We start from the raw sequence: 18,891 nt of genomic DNA on the forward strand, positions 1-18,891 counted from the left end.
ATTGTTTTTTTCTGGTCGGTATTCATCCATCATACACACAAACAGGTTTTTCTCATTTGATTTGAGGTCTTAATATTTATTTAATTCTAGCTGGCACCAAGAAGTTCTTTGGCTTGAAGAAACTTGCACACACTCTCAAATTGGTACTGCTGATGCCACATAAATGTAAATTAGCAGATGACGTCACTTTGCCTTCAGGACAGGAGTATCATTTTTAAATCGGGGAAAAAATCCTGCTTGCTGGCATTCTGTAATGAATCCCACACCCCTGTTTAATAAGGGACATAATAGTATAAAAAATGCCCTACATTTAAACAAGAGTGGACACGATGTTTCACTACCCAGTTTCTTGTAGTGATACAGAGAAGGTGAGAGTTCATGCAATGTCCCACTGCTTTAACTTGTCATGAGAAGCTGAGTGTTTGGATACCGACAGACAACGTTGGGTGTGCTGCTGCGAGGCTGCTGCCTTTTTCACTGCAAATCATTTGAATTTGTCTCCTGCCACTCACTGTCTGGCTGCCTCTGGTTGTCTTGTTTTGTGCGTGTGTGTCTCACTGGAAAGCAAGAAAACAACACCTGGTAAAGTTTGGCTGTTGTTCCCATCAGTCATTTGAACAGATAATTATCCATCTTCCACAAATTTGTTTCTGTACCAAAAGTTCATATTAGTTGGCAAAATGGTGAAATGAATTGGAACTTTTGAAGTCCACAGCAGACACAGCAGTGAATGAGAAGGCTAGTTAATGTCACAACTGGTATGGTCCTCTGCTGTGCTGTACGTTGCGTGAGCGTATGTGCATCCCAACCTGCAACGTTTAGGTCTGACTTGACCTAAAATACCTCCACTGGCTCCTTTTCCCACACTGCATTCAAACTCAAACTCCTTCTCTTCACTTGCAACATACCAGCTCATCCTTCCCTCACCCTCCACCACTCTGACGCCTACCTCTTGTCCACCATCAATGATCAAGCACTGGACCTGGGGTGACTTCTCCATAACCGCCCCCTCTTTCTGGATCACACTCCCCAAACACATCTTGCTATGTTTAAAAATTCTCTTTTCGAAACAGCTTTTAATGTTTGATCTTTTTATGATTGATCTGTAGTACTTATCAGTTTTTTGTATCCTTTAGGACACTACTGCAAGTTGCAATTTCTGTGAGCTTGTTCCTACACACAGACACATTGTAAACCTTCAGGTGTCACCTCTCACCTGATGAGGCCTCTCAGGACCTTAAGGGGATTACATTACATTTATTATTCTTATTAGTACATGAAGTGTGACACGTAATTCCCCACATAACTAAGCCCAGTTTCAACCCGAGCAGAGGTCTAATCAACCATTACTGAAAACACCTCTGTGTGCAGGACCTTTAACACTCGTTCAGTCAGGATATGTTGACCGTGTTAGCTGTTGTTTCTGTTCAGTAAGGGCCTGTGAAAAGATGTTTTCAGAGATATTCATGTAGTTTAGACTCACTGATTGTATGTCTATGCAAGGAGAAACCAAAATACAGACAGACTTTGGTATCTTAGGAATTCTTGGTAATTATGGAAGGTCAAAGCTGGTGTGCAAAACAGTACAAAATTTAATATTTGCCCTAATACGCCTCTTGAAAATAAATGTTTTTTCCCCTGACGGTATAATAGTGTTGCTGTGGTGTCTCTAGATCTTGGAAGTTAAGTTGATGAGTAAATTTCTATAATAGCAAATAAAATGAATTAAAATAATATTAAATATGATCCAAACTGTTAAAACCTACATGCTTCCAATAAACTAAACCCCAGTCAGTGCAGTCACGTGGTCCTTATCATAAAGAATTCAGTCATTAGTCTCAAGAGCTTTTTCATTTTCCGTGAACAGAAACTCACAATTTGCAGTTGTTATCTACACTCAGTGGTGTTATTTTTCTGAACCCAAGGTTGAACTGAGTGGTTACAGTATATTTCCATCAGCTTATTTTAAATCAGGGACTCATTCTGCCGGTGAATAATTAAGTAAATTGAATTAATATCGTGTGATTAAAATTACTAAATTTTTTCAAAGGACTTTGACTGTGAAATTAGATTGAGACCAAAAAAATGTCATGAAAATTAGCAGCTCTAGCTGTTGATTTTATTTCTCACAGACTTCAGGCTGCTCTGGAGGCAAAAATATCCTACCTGTTACTAGGCAGCTGTACTAAATGCAGTGTGTGTTTTTGTCTGCTAATGGTGTGTAATGAGACAGTCAGTGTGGGTTAGTGCAGGCTGATGTAGGATTGTGTGCGTGTTAATGTGAGATAAAATGTCTTGCTGTGGGCTGGTGGAAGCTGATGGAGGTTAGTTGGGGCTACTGGTTGGTATGTGTGTGTTGGTGTGGACTGGAGGAGGGATAGCCTCAGAGTCACTGCCAAGACCTTCAAGGAAGTTTCCCTGGCTCTGAATCCACAGCATTAATTGCTGGGAGTCTTTGTGAATACCAAGGGACAGCACTAACTCACTCCCTTTCTTCTAGTTTCTCAGCCTGTCTCTCTCTCCCTCCTTCTTTTCATGTCCTTTTTTTCCCTTTCCAGCCCTATCAAAGAGTCTGGGTGTGTTTACATCCTTAACTTGGTGGTGGCAGGTGGGTGGTGCAGTGAGCAGCACTCTGAAGTCATTATGACAGTGGATTGGAGGAGATTCACATTTCCAGGCAGCCTTTTGTGTAGCTGGATGAATTGTTCTTTTGCCTCATCATCCAGCAGTCCACTCATATAAGTCCTTAGAGAGGTATACTTCCTGCAAGTACTTCTCTCTTTAACCTAAGAGACAAGGTTGTGTGATTTAGCGCATTGAACTCAATGCTTACACGTGAGTTGCTGAGTCACTGCTGCATAGTTAGCATGGACACAGTTTTACTTTTGTTTTTTGGATTGCAGCGATTTATGCAAAGAGACAAAATAAACAAGCCAATTAAAATGTCCTGGTTACCTTAAAGCGCCTATAACTAAAACTTTTATTTTACCATTGGGTCAAATGATTATGTGTGATGTGAACAGGGTCACTCGGGGTGACGAATCCACAGATAATTATCACCAGAGCATTTTAGCTTTACAATCCCACAGCTTTACTATTTTGGTCAGTCCTATCAGTGTTGTTTCCAGCGGAAGTCAGTAGCTAATTTCACTGAAAAAGTTCTACAAACGGAGGTTGGGCCGATGTAAACATTCTCAAACTGGTTTGATATTAAGCCAGATACCAGACCATACCAATAATACCAAACCACTAAGTGTCGCACGGGACTCCAGCCGACCCGGAGTGGAACATAAAGAGAGCCATGAATGAGTGTACAAAGTTTTCCACAACACGCTCCTGCAAATGTTTCACAATAAAAGCATGGTTAAGAAATAAAGGGTACAGTGAAACACCAGACTGCCTTTAATTTGAAATGGATACAGGACGTGTTTGTATTAACAGCTGTAATTGTAAAAGGGCAAGCGGAAACGGATCAAAACGAGGCTTCGTACTTCTGCTACGTTACCGACTGTAGCTATCTCGCTAACATAGCAAACAGATGTATTGTGACATGAAAGGGGACAGGACAGGGTTATATTAGAGTTATATTGAAAAGGGGAAATAATGGGGTCATTTTTTTATTAACTTTCAGCATTGTATTTCACAAACTAGTTAGCAGCTTAACATGAGAGCACAGCAGAGTTAGCGACTAGCTGGTGAACAGAATGGAGAATTTAGCAGCTAGAGAGGCATACATTATTGTCAGGGGTTAGTGGAAACCGAAACAGAGCTGGAAAGAGAGTAAATATTGGACTTACATTCATCAGGTGGCCAGAAACCCGACTCCAAATGAATGATAATGTTGTTACATGTCTGCCAGATGTGTAAGTAAACCACTGTTTGCTTAAACATTCCCCATAATATCGTTATAAGGTGATAATTTTCCATATTTACAGTGCTCTGTGTTGCCCCCAAGTGGCCAAAAAATGAATGAATGCAGGTTATAGACTTTTGGGAAATAAGCTTATTTGCCTTTTTCGAAGAATGAGAGGAGACTCGGTTCCTAACAGGACAGTAATTTCATGTAGTCTAGAGATCTATTTGTGCCTCCTGTCTCAAAACTGTCACACCTCCCCTGTGTCGCAGTTTATACCCCAACAGAGGAAGGTTAACCAAAAAGTGGATGTTACAACGCAGCCAATAAGGTATGTTAGCATCCTCTGTTATGGACTGTCAGCACTGTCTAGACAGTTTACTATTGGTCATGGCATAAATCCACTGATCCATTAAATGTAACTTATTTTGTCATGAAATGTTGTTGTTGTCAGTGCTGTTGTAAAAAGACCTTACAGTTAAGTGGCATGTTGGAACACAAGTTTTAGTTAGTAGTAGTTCCAAACCTGTCAACCTAAAGAGGACAAGACTTCAGGATGTTGCACACACTCACTGTGGCTGGCTGTTTTTCACCAAGAAGTACTGATGACACGGAACTTGTTATTACATTTCTCTTTGAGTACAAGTTAAACACATTAGAAAATAGTTTATTAGTAAGATTTGGAGTTGTTGGTAGCCATATTTTTTTGGACACTTGTCATCCAGTCTTTATGCAAAGCTAGGCTAACCATCTCCTGACTCCACCTCTGTACCTAATGCATTCACATTGACGTAAGTCTCCTCATCTCAGCAATTGGATTAATTTCCCAAAATGAACTCCTCCTTTAATAAACTATGTATATGTATATATTTCATGCATTCCTGTTGGATGTATGAATGGAAGCTGTCTCTACTTCCAGGAGCAACTCACTGCCTAGACCTGAAAATATTGGCACAAACCTACTACAGTACTGGGGAAACATCTATGCTTTAGCAAGAATCTTATCACCTCTGCATTGTGTGTGTGTTAGAGTGTGTGTGTGTGTGTGTGTGTGTGTGTGTGTGTGTGTGTGTGTGTGTGTGTGTGTGTGTGTGTGTGTGTGTGTGTGTGTGTGTGTGTGTGTGTGTGTGTGTGATGCTACTGGCTTGTGCAGAGCACTGCAGTCTTGTCTTACCAACTGTTCTGAAGTTGGCACCTGGCCAACTGTGACAGTACTTTCTGGGGCGTCAAGTCGAACACCATACACACACACACACACACACACACACACACACACACACACACACACACACATTCAGACACATGAGGTGATGGAAATGCCATAAATCTGTCAGTGAGGCTGAAATGAGCTTAGTGCCACCAGGGGGGTGTGTGCTCTTCAGCGACGTGTGCACTATAAAATCCCATGGACTATAAAAGCCGATCTGTCGTGTGGAGCAGTGCGTGTATGTCTCTGTCTGCACATACAACACGTTCCGGAAATATCTCACACACACGCACACATGCACACCATCTGACTTTCTCTCTGTCTTTGTTTTGCAGTTTCTTTTCTCCATCTTATCTTTCTATTTAGCTCTCAGTCTGTTTCTCTCTGTCTCTGTAGACAAGTATTATTCCATCCAAGTATTATTATGTAAATCATGATACATCAAGTTGTAACAGCTGATAGGAAATGGCAAATTTCCTCGATGTTTTTCTGCCTGTTTGAGTCAGAAAAGTTTCTGCTGATGAAGGAATCATGATAATTGTCAAACTTGTTGAGTATGTGAAGATGTAGCCTTCCAACTATTTGCTTTTCAGAAGTTTTAGAAGAGATCTCAACAGCTTGCGTATATTAAAATGTAAAGTCTCTGTCCACTACAGTGACCACCACACGTCAGACGTGATATGGCACCCATGTATGGTGAACCTGCTGAGGTGGCATGGCCATTAGTCGGTGCATATTGTTAGGTACAATTTGTTTAGTCACTTCATCCCAGCAGATGGAAGCTAATTCACATTCCCCCTCCACGGTGTCCACGGATTAGGATCCGTTTGTCTGTCCATCTGCCTCACATCACTTTTCACACACGACTTAGGATTTGGACTAAATTTGAGCAAATGATCCAAGGCTGCATCATTATTTACTCAACAAGCCTACCCCAGAAAAAATGCTTTACACCTTACTCCTCTAGCAGCCTTAATGTTATATTAAAGGACCGAAGTTGCCACCAAGAAACACATTAGAACAAGTGAAATTAGCTGGTAAGACTCTTTTTGGAGAATTTCTGTGGTATATCTCAAGATATCTTGAGCGTTGGAACTTTTTTGGAGCCAGCATCTATTGATTAAATCTCAGCAAGGCTTCCAACATTTCTAAACATGAATGAAAACATGTTTAGTGTCTCTTGCTTTCCTTTATCTTCGTTTTTTGGTCTCTTTTTAACATTCTCTTTTTATTGAGTCATACCAAGGTCCATACAAACAATGTAAACAATCATTCTCAAAGTGCTTACAATAGAAGCCAAATCTCTTCTGTGAAGAGTTACAGTATGAAATAACAAAGCTGACATTTAACAGATAACACAGAAGCAAATAAAGACAGACAAAATAAATACATCAAATACAAGCATCCTGGTATGAAAATAGAAAAAAAAAAATACAATATAGAAAAACTAACTCAATATCTACAACCAGATTGATGGGGTGTGCCTTTATCACACTCAAATTTATTTTCAACAAGAGGAAATGTAGAATTGAAGAAAGTAAGACAAAAAGACAAAAGAAAAGGACAAGAAATCACATTAAACAAATGATGGCTGTACAGGTGTACACAATCCAACTTTCCCATCTATTCAAAAATGTGTCTTTTTGCAATCTAACAGAGAAAGTCATTCTTTCCATATTAAATATATCATAAATAATGTCAATCCACTCGTCAGTTGTCTGTATTTCTGGTTTTAACCACTGTTAATGGCTTTCCTGCACTTAGAATCTGAAACAAATGTCTAATCTCAGTAAGACTCCCATTCCTGAACCGTTTCCCTCCCTTTCTCATTATTATTCCACATGCAATGAATTACATTTTGTTTGCTGTACACCCCTTAAAAGCCTTGAGATGTTTTTTTGGTTTGAGCTCAGGCTATATAAAGACTTTCAGTAAAATAACATCCAAATACTTTTGTTTATTTCCCTTCATTGATTGCTCCATATAGTGTCTTACTTAAAGAAATTGGTAAAAATTGTCTTTACTCAAACCATGCTGCATCTTCAGAGTTTCAAAACTCATCATGGACCCTTGCTGTTATGCCTTGAGTCACCCATCCCTTAAACCTTACATCTGATCTATAAGGTACAAAGTCCGAGTCATAGATTAGACTAGAGACTAGTTTTCCAGTCATGGAAACAATCGGAATTTTATTAAAATGACCACAAATCCTGGAAATAATTTACATTGACTAATTTTCTGTAAAACAAGATCAATTCTACTTGATTTAAACTCTTACTTAAGGGCCCTAATGTTATGGTGAGAGTAAAACTGTAGTCCATTCGCCAGAGACTGCAGTGGAAAAATGGGCTGTGGTGAGAACATCCAAGTGCCACAAAAAACTACTACTACCTTCTTGTAATAACACTTCCGACACTTCATCATGAACCCTGCATTGTTAAAAAAGAAGTTAATACTAGAATTACCGTTAAATCATATGACTTGTGCTGTCCTGTATTGTCAATAAAAACTCCTGGAAAATGTCCTGGAAAGGTCCTGGAAAATTATTGCTTAAAAAGAGAGGGAGACCTGACTTAGTCTGCATATCTTTGCATGTCTTTTAACCATCCTTCCGTAGCAAATAGGTCAGACTGTTGACCGTTGTTGTGACTGTGTAATATGTACAGCTTTGTTTACCCCTACAGGCCTGCAGCAGTTTATTTAAAAATGGAAGAGAAAGAAAAGAAACTCTTTTAGAGAGAATATTTGTGTGATGAAACTTTCAACATGTGGCTTTTCTTTTCAGACTGAGGTGAAATATTGCTGTTACACTGAGGAGAGATGGAGAGAGTACAAATTAGACAACGGGAGCAGTAGATCAAATGGGTAAAAGAAGAAGGTTAATGTATAGTACATGGACTGAAATTCATGGTATGTAGGAGGCTGGATAGAGTTAAAGTAAGAGGAAGAGTGGCATTTAAATGCATGAATAAAAGATTAAATAACAAAGCACAGTGGCATTAGAAGCATAAACTGAGAGAGGGAGGGAGAGATCTGTTATTGGGGCGTATGTCAGCAGTGGTGGAGCTGCAGAGCAGGGAAGTGGCAGTCTTCCTGTCTCACACTGGGAGTGACGCGAGCAGATCATAAGACCTGCAGTCTGGTTACCTGGCAGCCGCCTCCCTGTTTGTCCACCTGACTCTAAAACTCTCCATCCAGTCTAGATGTCTGCAATGTCCATCTGTCCATCCATATCTGTCTTAACTCTCATCTCTCTCTGTTAGCTGCCTGCTCAGTCACATCTACCTGTTTTAATGAGCATATGCTCATGTGTCTGGCTGTCATTCATGTTTTATTGCCTGTCAGTCATTTCATCTTGAACGTCAGTTTCTAACACTATGTTCAGAAGAGATCTTGGCTTTGTCTTTGCTACTGCAGCACAGTGTCTTGGTGTACTGAAAGCTACATCCTTGCTCTCCAGCACATGTTTTTCCTCGAGGATCTCTTTGTATTTGGCTCTGTTCATATGTCTCTTAACCGTGGACAGTCTGCCAGTCTCTGCTGCTCAGAGGCACGATGCTGCAATGCTTCATTGAGCAGATTATAGTTGCCAGGTAGCCTAATGTATTTGGTGGTATGTCTTTTTTTACATAGTGCTTAAGAAGAAAGTTCTCTTTTTGTCTCATAGACAGTTCTTCTCCTAAATCACATTGGGCAGAAAACTCTCAAACATGTTAATTCTGTCCTTCAAACCTGGTGGAAACCACTCTTTTAAAGCACTATAGCTCAGTGGCTTCCGTCCAAAGAGTGCAGCAGTAGTTTTCTGCCATATGTGATTTGTTGATAAACCCTTCTAACTGCTGATTGGCAAACTCCTGGTGTGTGTCTGGCAGGTTCTTCCATCTTGGCAGAAGAAGTCTTCAGCTCTGTGAGACTGACCGTTGGATTTTTAGTTACCTGCCTGACTAAAGCTCTTCTTGTCCAGTTACTGAGTGTGACTGGATAGCCAGATTGAGGTATTTGGCTCCAAACTTTGTTCATTTTACAATGATAGATGATATCCGTTTCTTCACTCTTGTCCCTGCTCACCCCTTTGATGGAGTCTAGACTCTGATACTGCTTCCTGTAACTGCCATCAGCTGTGATCAACAATATTCTTTATAAACAAATATTTGCATATCAATGCAGAATCTGTGGGCAAGGGACCAGATTGTGGCATCAGAAGCATTCTGGTTTCTGTTTGTAGTCCGAGTAGTATTGACCAATGACGTTTGAGTGGGCTTTGCAGTTGTAGTCCGCATGGAGAGCAAAAGAGGTGGAACACCTTTAGCTGAAATGCAATCTCTGAACCTATTGTATATTGACTTTTCATTAGCCTTTTTAAAAATGTATCTGCATTTATATGCATATATTTAAGTGTCTGTTTATAGAGATTGGTCAAAATGTGCCATTCTCACGAAGCAATTTGCTAATCAGATTGCAGAGGAAGTCTCTGCACGGGTATCCATAATCCTTTTTCCGGATGTCTGCTGGCTACACTGGAAGCCCCAGAACATATGCCCTTGCCCCCAGAGGGTTCATTCTGGTTATGGCAGTGATCATTTTGCTTTAGAAAAGAATCGCATGAAAGTTGAATTTGTGCATCTCTAAATTCCTGGAGTTTTCCTTGAGTCAAAAATCTCAAGCTAATATGAGAGAGGATGGGGATAACAGGATAGAAAATTAATGTAGTGATTATTTACATTCCAGTCTAGTTTGTAGCATCCCAACTGCTTTGTAAGATCATCTGCTCTTGCATTTTTGGTCTGAGACCACCGTACTCAGATTTTATTTCTTTGACTGTGTGGGACTCTTATAATTTTATATCACAGATAATGATGATCTTAAAGATACTCAAATGTGAATTTTAATGTAAAACATTAGACTCCACACGTAAGTGTGTGACGGCAGGTCTGCAGGTGCACTGGACTGTAATGTAATTGGGCTTAGGCCTTGAATTGTAAAGTATTTCTCATAATGTGTGGTAAGGTGTACTGATGAATATGCTTTGTAGGCTTTGAGCAATGACCTCTGATTCAGTTACAGCCCTATTAATGTCACTCAGTCAGTACATGTATAATTGGTATAATGGTATTTAACTTGAATATTTTTCAGTCGTTACCCAGTCAGAACTGCAACAGTAAATGCTCATTACAGTCCAATACAGTCCTAGTTTGAGTACCAGCATCCAGCAGAGTGCTCATCTCTTCAGTGGCATTTCCTATCCTGCAACTCAGACCACACCAGAGAAGGTCAGCTCAGTTTGGTACAGACCAGACCATACCATCCCCATGCCATTCTCAGCCATGCCAGTTTGTGCGTGTACATGCTCCAGCAGCATATGGCAGTAACATGCTGTCAGGGGAGCTTGTCTCCTGGCCTGGCCTCCCCAGCCCTGGGACAGATGGCGGCTCACTGGGCCCTGAAGAGCAACTGTGCTGCTCAAGATACTCAGCCCACTCCGTCCTCTTACCTTGGCTCTTCCTGTCCGCCTGGTGGCCTCTTTTCCTACAGTGCCTCTTCACATGCCAAGACTCCTCTGTGTGCCGGTGGACTCTGATTTAATTGTGTTTCCATCCAAGCTGAATGGAAAAGGAAACTCAATAAACAAAATGTACCTACTATCACAGTTTTATCACTCACCTGCAGCTGCAGAGAGTTTGCTGATAACACAAAGATTCAGTATTCAGTAAAGATTCATGGTAACACAGATATTAAGTAACTGTATTGTACTGCACTGTAGGCTTTCGTTACATGGGAAGCACTGAAACTCATCGATTGAATTCGGTAAATATTGAATATGAAAACATGAAAGCCAATGTTATTTATCTGTCATAAAGGATCGTCTTAATAAGATCATGATATTAATTTCAGCCATATCTTCCAACTCTACTGGCTGTTAAACTGGTATGATATAACACCATGGTAAACATGTTGTTTGTCAGCCTGTCTGTTTTTGTTTACAAACCTAGGTTTTCCTGGTATTGGGCCAATGTGAACCTACTGCTGTGATCACACCCTCAGTATCTTCAGAGCATAGACAGGCCCGTCTGTGTTGCTCATATATTTAAATCTGCCTTCTCAGTCACTGTTTATTATAGCTGTGCTGTAAAGACTACAAATGCTTTCTGATAAACACAATCTAACTACATAGTTGGTTGGAGTTCAGACTATTTGGAAGGATAATAAATCACCTGTGGTTTCTACTTTCTACCTGGAACTGCACATCTTCATCTACAGCACACACCTCACATGAGTTCTAAACTTCCAGTATACCACTATAGGATGTAGTAGAGGGTGTGTATATACTGTTAAGACCATCACATTCTCCTGATGAATATGTTAACATACTTGGACAAGCTTAGTCTGACTCACTGGATGTAGACTGTCATAGGTGACTTATTATCCAGCGGCTGTGGCTCAGGAGGTAGAGCGGGATGTCCACTAATCAGAAGGTTGGTGGTTTGATTCCCAGTTCCTCCCGCTGTATGTCCATGTGTCCTTGAGAAAGAAACTGAACCCCAGATTGCTCCTGATGCTGTGTATCGGTGTACAATATGTATGCGGTGTACAAATGAGTTAGTTGCTGTTTGTGATGGACTTTGCCATCACTGTGTGAGTGATGGATATAGTGTACAGCGCTTTGAGTGGTCGGAAGACTAGAGAGACGCTATACAAGTACAGTCCATTTACCATTTAGCCATTGTAATAGCAGGGCTTATCTCCCTACATTCAAAACAAATTCCCCCCTACCCTGTTTTGCAGGGGCACTGTTGCTGCATCCTGGGCTTAGTGACAAGCCAGAACATGTTGTCCCCCTATATCAGAATGATTATGGGTGCAGACAGACCTTTCTTCAGTGCTGACACAGCAATGTGGAGGTCTGGCTATGCAAAACTAGGACAGGAGCTAGACAGAGGGCAGATGTATGCTTTATTAGTATTATTAACCAGTATGTAAGTAGGTGTCAGTGTTTAAGTGGTTTTAAGTGTCCCTAAATCCCCAGTAAAGAGGAGGACAGAGCTGCTAACTTTACTCTAAACTCTGAATATAGAGTATGAGCTTCCATATACTACACACTGGATGTGCTACTCCTGAACAAGGGTTTTTTATGTAACCTGCAATCCCACAAAATAATGTGGTGGTCTTTGGTAGTAATGCTAGGTTACCAGTGGGCTGCTAGTTAGCTGGACATACTAATGATTTCAGCTGATGTTAAACGCATTGTTTAAGCCGTGCCTTGTATTTTTGCTGTAGAAGGATGTTGCAGTTGGTATAGATTTTAGAGTTTAGAGATTGGCTTGAGAGCTTCTGAAAGTCATGTTAATATATGACAGAATGTGGTTTAGATGTGTGGTTCTTTCATATCTGACTGCTTTCTGTATTGCTTTTGTAGCCTTATCTCTTGTATCCGTGTTGTGCCGAGTATCAGTTAATCTTTACATCTCTATTGCTACCTATGAAAAATTAGAATATCAGCTCATTTATTCTCAGTGCTCAGCCCCCGAGGATGTGTGCAGTAGCTACGCTTACCATGAATCCACATAAAAGTTGGTTCTAGGATCCAGCCGTACTGCAGCATAATCTAAGTGCCCTCATATCTCGGGGAGATGCATGGAAAGCACGTCCAAGAACAATTTTGGTCTTGACACATAGTTCGGGACAGCAGCCAGCAGAAATCCAGTCTTTTCAGCCGGTGAAGTTACATGGTGCAGCGTACAGATGAGCTCGAGTTCAAGGACTCCTCCACTGTAAAAAGACCTGAGTGAATTCTCGGCACTGTCAAATCACTGCTCGCCTCCCTCACCGTGTTGTTAGGCAGCAGCACAAAGACTTTGTCTTTGCACTCGAACAGAATCAATCTTAAAGTTCCACACCGACACACACGCTTTTAACAGACGTGCCGCACACACCACACACGTACATGCACTTTTCCAGCTACTGAACTTGCTCCCATGTTTGGATACAAAGGTGTTTTTTCGCCCTGTAGCAGAACTGATCCATTTGATTCATGTGTGATTGAGCAGTGTAACCCGTCTCTCCCTCTCTGTCTTCACCTCCTGCCCTCTATAAGAAATGTAATGTTTCTCCCCCTCACTTCCTTTTCCTGTTCTTTTTCCTCTCTCTGCTGGCTTCTCTCTCTTGCGGCTTTATGACTCCTCACTCACTTTTCCCCTCTCTTGCCAGCATGAGGTAAATGAGCATATCGATAGCAGCCTGCCCCGTCTGCTGTTTCGATCCAGTCAGAAGGCAGAGTAAAATTCCTGAATCTCTTTTCGCTGAGAATATTTCTGAATGTATGAGTGGAATCTCAATGCGTTTATTTGGCATAGTGAATTGAAATTCAGATAAACTCCAGTCAGCTCTGTTGCCTGTCATCGCGCACACACACACACACTTTGCATACACACACACACACAGCGCTCCCTGCTCATTACCCTATCTCCATTGCTAGCCATCAGTAGCGCCACCTCTAGCAGCATACATACATCACTGGCATACAGCATACTCTGTCATGTGTGAAATGGGCTGTGGTTGATCCCTGCCCTGGGAGAGGAGAGGAGAGGAGAGTGTTTCAGCAGACGAGATGAGAGCGACCCTCTGAAGAGGAGGAGAGCAAAAAAAAAAAAAAAAAAAAAGTGAGAGAGGAGTTGCAGGAGGGGAAAAAAGGGGAATGGTAAGTAGAGGCAAGAGAGAGGACAGAATAACAGGGTATGAGGGACGAGCGGGCAAATGAGGAGTTTTTCGGCGGAATAAATGTGAAGAGGAATGGGAGAGAGTAGTGGAGGGGAGATGAGATGAAAGGAAAGTAAAGTGGGAAGAAGAGGTTTGAGGAGAGGGAAGAGGAAGATGATGGGATAAAGGGGGGAGAGGAGTTCAACAAAAAGAGCAGAAAAGAGAAAATGACAGGGATGAGACAAAGGAGGAAAGGCAGCCTGGTTCCAGACTGATGAATCGCTGCCCACAGCTCTGATGTCTTTCAGTGATAGTAGAACAGAAATTGTCAATTAATAAGTTCACTGATATAGAATAGTTCGCTACAAATTTGTATAATTAATTAGTTATTTATTAAGCAAATATCGTACATTCTCTGGTTTCAGTTTCTACGATGTGAGCATTTGCTGTTTTTCTGTTTTATATTATTGTAACCTGAATATATTTGGGTTTAGCTCATTTGAATATGTAAATTTTGGCTCTGGGAATTTCTAATGAACATTTTTAACAATTTTATGACCTTTTGTAGATTAAATGATTAATTGATTGATCAAAAAAGAATCCAGAGGTTAATTTTTAATGAATATGATCGTTAGTTGCAGCCCTAGATTCAAATAGGTCTGGCGTTGTACTCATTTCAGATTGTTTCTTGATGGAAAAACACTAATGAGACGAACAGTTGGTGGCACTAATTCTGAAACCATTGCAGAAGACGAGAACACAATGAGATGATGCAGTTAAAAGGGTGCCAGTCAAACTTCAAATGAACAAAAACATTGTGAAAAACATAATGGAAATATGACATTCATTTCATGTCTTTTGCATTTAGCAAGGAGTGTCAGACTCCTCTTCGCTGCACACAGAGCGGATGTTTTTGTGTGCCGCCACTTTCTTCAGTGGATTTGGCGTTTTCACTCAAATTGAAAATGCGCATTAAAAACAGGTGGATGGAAACACATTTGCTGTCTTAAAGAACCAGATATTTTCTAAATTACTTTTTCATCTTTTGTACTAATGCCTCAACTGGGAGAGTTTTATATCCACCCGAGCCTTGGAAGTACTCCAGCAGTGAGCCAACCAAAAAAAAACTGGAACCAGGTGCAGCCAAAATAGCTCCTCCCACCTTGCAACTCTATGGCAAAGCCAGGAAAATGGCGACACAAACTTTTGCCATAATAATGGTGAAAATCCTGAGTAGAATTCAACGAAATTGTTGTAAGTGGACCTAAAAAAAGACAAAAATGACAAAAGTGAAATGGCAATTTACTCTGATTATCAGGCTTCAAAAAGGAGGAAGACAGATAAATATCAGGGTGCAGGAAAATAGGAGTAGAAGAGGGTAGACGAGACGGGAGGAGACGGGGAGTTTCGACAGGAGCTGGGAAGATGACAAAGACAGAACAGCAGAACGAGGCAAGACGAGATGAAAGTAGATATAAAGAGGAAAGGAGGAGCGCGGGACAGATGTGGAGGAAGGGAGGAGAGAAGCAGTGGGGCTGTTGGGGAGATGAGAGGAGCTGAAGTTGGGATAGGAAACAAAAAGGGATATGAATATGGAGAAGTGAAGGACGGGAGTGTAGAAAAAGAAAGCAGTGGGGAGTTTTGAGAGGCTACGAGGGGATGGAGAGAGTTTGTCAGAGAGGAGGGATGGATGTTGAGGAGAGAAAAGAGAGAGAGAGAGAGCACTGAGAGAACAGCATAGACAGAGAGAGAGAGTGTGGCACTGCGCCACTCTGCAGCAGCAACATTGACTGACAGCCATAGCCTGACTACTGTCTGTCTGTCTGCCTCCCTGTCTGCCTCTCTGTCTGTCTCCCTGTCTGTCTCCCTGTCTGTACTGGCTGGCTGGCTGGCTGGATGCAGCAGTGTCCCCACAGCTTTGCCCTTGTCTCCACCTCCCTCCCTGTCTCTGTCTGTCTCCCTCCCTCTCTGTCTCTCAGCAATGCAGCAAGTTGGTCTAGATTAGAGAGAATACTTATGATTTTACTCCCCCCCCCTTTAAAAATAGCTGTTAGTGATGCTGTTTTTCAGGCCATTTGGTAGTAAACAACATCTCCCTGCTGAACGTCTCAGCAGTGCAGCATACAAATCCAAAAAAAGGATGCCCAAATTCAACCTGGAGACATCCCTTGTTGTCTTTTCTTTGTGTATCCTCTTAAATATTATAGGTGCTTGTTGTAATATAAAATCCTTCTCTTTATTTCTCACCAGTCTGCTAACCTTGAGTCTGTGTCCTTTTTTTCCCTTCCCCCCTGCTTCCAGCACTCTGTAAACTTTGTTTGTGGAAGAGCGCGATACAAATAAAGTTATCATTATCACCTCCAACGCTCAAATCGCCCCTGACGAGATTAAAACACATTTCATCGCCGTTGAAAGCAACGCGGCGCTTAGAGCGACAGATAGCCCATAAAGCACATAAACATCGTCTCCCCGTCCCCCCTCTCGCTTGTGCGTTATTATCCTCCAGAGTGAGGGGAAAGATAAATGACATTGAGATACGACGGCAGACTTATAGGCTGATAAAGAGGCCATAATGTGTCTGACCAAGTGTCCTTCTTCCTCCACTGGGTCATACATGATTATCTTCAGAGGGAAGGGACCTTTAGATAACTCTCAGATAGGATCGTCACAGCAAACAGGGCCCCGGCTTCACAAAGTGGTAACATTTGTTGGCTCTGCTACTGCAATGCAGCACTATGTTGTCCTCTCTGCTCCTCTGCTCCCTCTCTCTCTCTGTCTCTCCCTCTCTCACTCTGTCTCTCACCCTCATCTCCCTACCATAACACACTACTACTGCTTTACTTTCCTTGCTCGAGGGCAGTCAGATGTAGAAATGACTCTAACATTAACCACAACCAGAACCTGTTGTGGTGTTTCATGTAAATAGGAGTGTAATGTTATGTGTGTGTGTGTGTGTGTGTGTGTGTGTGTGTGTGTGTGTGTGTGTGTGTGTGTGTGTGTGTGTGTGTGTGTGTGTGTGTGTGTGTGTGTGTGTGTGTGTGTGTGTGTGGGAGGGGATGTCGGGGAGATGCAAAGCCTGCAGAGATAAGCCGGGTTAAATTGTGCGTACAAGCTATAAGCTGGCTTTCGTCTGGGAGCAAAATGCACTTTTCTCCTCCTCTTTCTCTTTGGGCATATTTCCCATGCAGTCTGTCGCATTGAATCAATGGACTTCCATCTCATCTACATAACTTTTCTCTTTATGTGGGAGTTTATGAACTACATTATAGTTAATCACAGATCTGACACAGACAGGCTGCATTGAACTTTAGTCAGAAAGAAAAAGGGCAGGTAGCAGCACAGACTACAAACAATGTCTCCACTTAATCATTTTGATGCCATAGTTACACAACTCCTCTGTGAGGGTGAAGCTGTCATATCAACATCCACTAAATGTCAAAATGTTTGTCTGACTGAGCGAGTGTTGGCCTCTCTACACCTCTCACTGTGTCTGACGATTGTCTGTCTCATCTGTCTGTCGGGAGGAGGCAGCCTCCCCAGCTGAGTGCTGGAGGTCACTTAAGCCGCAGTTTCTCTAATGGCTATTAAATAGTCTCAGGCTTTATTGAATTCTAATCCAACAGTCCCAACTTCTATCTCAAAAGAGAAAAGTACATTTTTGTCCCCTTAACAAGGAACGCTCATTTTGTGATGATTCTGGCGGCCCCTGTAGACAAAAGCGGTAGTGTTTCCATCGCAGCGTTTCGTTGATTTCAAGTGGAATCCGACCCGGTGGCCTTAAGAATAACTATATAGAAATCTACCCAACTAATCTCCTCGCTAATGGTCTTGTTTGTTCATGTAGGTCATATAGTGGCAAGAATATTAAACTGAGACTGTTTCATAACGAGTCAACAACTCCTTGCATTATGTTTTAAAGAACATAACACAACTCATCCCTCCTCACCTTGACACAAGCATCCAAGCCTTTGTTCAATTCCAGTCTCTGACAAAGATAGTGGGATGATAATACCAGATTCAGACTTCCAAACATCCCATCAGAAAGCTAAAATCAACGTCACTGTTGCTAAGTGCGTGTTTTTCTACAACAAAGAAGAAACTAGAGAGAGAAATATGAAAAAGTTGCTGGAGTGAATAAAAAGTAGCTGATTGGACATCTTTTCTGAAAGCTTTTATTTTATCATCCTTGCTACAGTGAACCTGCACAGAGCTTTACAGGTTTATGATTTTGATTTTAAATGTTATTTCAACGATTATTATTCCTGATTATTACTGTGTCTGTAATCACTCCGCTATACTGCACTGTATGTACATTTTATTTGAGCGTCCAAATTCTTTGTTCACTTATATATATTTTGGCGCTTTTTGCCTTTATTTGACAGGACAGTTCAAGATAGACAGGGACATGCAGAAAAGGGCCACAGGTTGGACTCGAACCGATGGCCGCAGCAGCAAGGACTCAGCCTTGGTACATGGGGCGCCAGCTCTACCAGGTGAGCTACAGGGCACCCCAAGTGTCCCGATTCTATGTGGAAATATATGCTTTATATATGCCCTTAAAAATTCACTCAAACAACAAAAAAGTCGTTTTATTACTTATTGCTAACAATTCCACATTGCGTCACATTGTATGTGATGCCGTAAAATTATTTTTAAGTGAAGTTCTGAATTTACTGCTCGCAATATAGTAAAATGTTTATTAAATGAGTGAACGAGGGACTGAGGGACAAAACCCAAGTGTAACGTTGCCTTGGTAAATGTGGGGTCTGGACCTTAAATCATCTCCAACTTTTCAAATTCTTTCGGTTTTCAAGTTTTAGCCTTTTTGCACCTTTCAGGCCGCAGGAGAGCAGAGTGGAAGTAAAACCATGTATTTTTAATGACCTTTCCAAAATATGAAGTTGTTGCTTACATACATACAGCCAGGGGTCAGCAACCTTCACTATTAAGAGTCATTTTCAAAGTCTGTCTGGAGCTGCAGCACATAGATGGTCTTTATAATGCTAATTTTACGCAGATGCTGCATACCATCAACCAGAAGCGTTGGTGGTGAAAGCAAACAAGTCACTTTATTTTTCAGAATCAGAATCAGAAATACTGGGGGGAAATTCTTCCTCCAAGAATTTCCTTTTTTTTT

General features: G+C 41.4%; 1 protein-coding gene across 4 annotated transcripts in view; it reads left to right on the top strand.

The window, feature by feature from the left end:
- LOC127366672 (low-density lipoprotein receptor class A domain-containing protein 4) overlaps positions 1–18,891 on the top strand; it is a 217,867-nt gene that overhangs the window by 12,116 nt on the left and 186,860 nt on the right. For 2 of the 4 annotated variants that reach the window (XM_051405832.1, XM_051405835.1), the window contains exon 2: positions 18,137–18,247. The exons of 1 other annotated variant lie outside the window; for it this stretch is intronic. The gene's annotated coding sequence lies outside the window, so the exon portion shown is untranslated. The remainder of the gene's footprint in view (positions 1–18,136; positions 18,248–18,891) is intronic. One more of the 4 variants, XM_051405833.1, reaches the window with a different exon arrangement.

Source organism: Dicentrarchus labrax, unplaced genomic scaffold (assembly GCF_905237075.1).
Source record: "Dicentrarchus labrax unplaced genomic scaffold, dlabrax2021, whole genome shotgun sequence".
Lineage (NCBI taxonomy): Eukaryota > Metazoa > Chordata > Actinopteri > Moronidae > Dicentrarchus > Dicentrarchus labrax.